This window comes from Neoarius graeffei, chromosome 12 (assembly GCF_027579695.1).
Source record: "Neoarius graeffei isolate fNeoGra1 chromosome 12, fNeoGra1.pri, whole genome shotgun sequence".
NCBI classification, from domain to species: domain Eukaryota; kingdom Metazoa; phylum Chordata; class Actinopteri; order Siluriformes; family Ariidae; genus Neoarius; species Neoarius graeffei.
In genome coordinates this window covers 79048219-79050487 of record NC_083580.1, presented here as the reverse complement: position 1 = coordinate 79050487, position 2269 = coordinate 79048219, and positions in this window count along the sequence as shown.

The following is a 2269-nucleotide window of genomic DNA, read 5'->3' as shown; positions in this document are numbered from 1 at the left end:
TTGTCTGTGTCTATGTGTCAGCCCTGTGATGACCTGGCGACTTGTCCAGGGTGTACCCCGCCTTTCGCCCGTAGTGAGCTGGGATAGGCTCCAGCTTGCCTGCGACCCTGTAGAAGGATAAAGCGGCTAGAGATAATGAGATGAGATGAATTCTATCCAATCTCATATTTGTTTATATATTTGAGAGCGAATAATTAACCAGTTTGATCTGTAAAAGTAAAATAATTACCAAAAAAATGACTGGTCAACTTAATTAACTAGTTCTAATTGGTAGATCTTTCCATCTTCCATCCTTATCGTTCTCTTATTTAATCTGCTGCCTTGGAATTCAAAATACAGCAACAGATTGCATCTCTTCCTCCGTATCATCCTTTTACTCCTTGAAAAGAAAGTGGAATCATTGACAGTAATTGGATCGCAAACTCATTCTTTATGCGCTGCCTCTGGTCTTCCATTGTCTGTCGCTTCTCCTCAAATCATTTTACTCGTAGGTTATGTGGAGAGGTTGGAATTATTTCTCCGAGGCAAGGCTGAGTAAAAGTGAGCAATAAATGAACAGTGAGTAAGTGTGTTTGTGTTTTGCTCTCAAGGGCAACCGAGCTTTTGATTTGGGCCAAAAGGAGTCACTGGATTTAGTTAGGAGGTGAATGAAATGTAATTTATTGCTCTACCTCAGTGTGGGTGAATTCTCAACTCGGAAGGTGGGGATTAATTTTGTATAACTGCATGGCTCTGGGGGCAGCAAGGTGGTGCACTGGTTAGCAAGAAGGTTCTGGATCTGGACATCACAGTCAACTGTGTGGAGTTTGCATGTTCTCCTTATGTCTGTGTAGGTTTCCTCAGGGTTCTCCAGTTTCCTCCAACGGTCCAAAAACATGTGGGTCAACTGGCTGCTCTAAATCCCCCAAAGGTGTAAATGTGAGTGTGATGTTTGTCTGTCTCGGTGTAGCCCTGCGATAGATGGTTGACTTGCCCAGGTTGAATCTGCCTCTTACCTGAAGTCAGCTGGGATTGGCTCCAGCTTCCCTCATGGCCCTGATGGATAAGCGCTAGAGATAATGGATGGATGGATGGTTCTAACAGTAGTTCCTGCTGTAGCATCCATAAATAACAGGTCTACAGTGTATTAATGCACTCGTTCTAGTACATTGTCATTTCTATATTAGTATCTCAGCTAATCGAACCCTAACACTGTCATAAACAGTCTTAGAAGTCTTATTCTTTTATCACAGCCATGTGCCAGGGATTACATGTTTTTTAATTTATTAACTTCTTAATCCGGGCGGCACGGTGGTGTAGTGGTTAGCGCTGTCGCCTCACAGCAAGAAGGTCCTGGGTTCGAGCCCCGGGGCCGGCGAGGGCCTTTCTGTGTGGAGTTTGCATGTTCTCCCCGTGTCCGCGTGGGTTTCCTCCGGGTGCTCCGGTTTCCCCCACAGTCCAAAGACATGCAGGTTAGGTTAACTGGTGACTCTAAATTGAGCGTAGGTGTGAATGTGAGTGTGAATGGTTGTCTGTGTCTATGTGTCAGCCCTGTGATGACCTGGCGACTTGTCCAGGGTGTACCCCGCCTTTCACCCGTAGTCAGCTGGGATAGGCTCCAGCTCGCCTGCGACCCTGTAGAAGGATAAAGCGGCTTGAGATAATGAGATGAGATGAACTTCTTAATCATTTATCCTTAACCATCACTTAATTCCACAATATTAAATGTAACGGTATGGTTAAAAATATAGTTGATGTGGTAAAGCTTTCTTTTAGGAGATATCTGTGGATACAGCGCATGTAAAGAAGTGCTGTCGACCAAAAAATAATGAGATGTTTCAACATTAAAAAAAATACTATAAACAGTAATCAGTAAGTCGTAATAAATCTCTATAACAAAGTCGATATTTGGTGTGAGACGACCCTTTGCTTTAAAAAAATATCAGTCTCAGGTCCAATGAGTGCAGTTTTATGCGGAAATGAGCTGTAGGTTTTACCGAGTATCTTACAGAACCAGCCACAGTTCTTCTGGACACTTTGACTGTCACACTCGCGTCTTCATTTTACACCAAAACCAGGGTTGGACAGTAATGAAGTACATTCACTTGAGTGCTGTACTTAAGTACACTTTTTGAGTACCTGTACTTTACTTGAGTATTATTTTTTTTGGAAACTTATGACTTTAACTTCACTACATTTGAAAGACAAATATCGTACTTTTCACTCCACTACATTTCTATCAAGGTCCTCGTTACTCATTACTATGAAGCAGCTTTGAAAGTGGATGGTT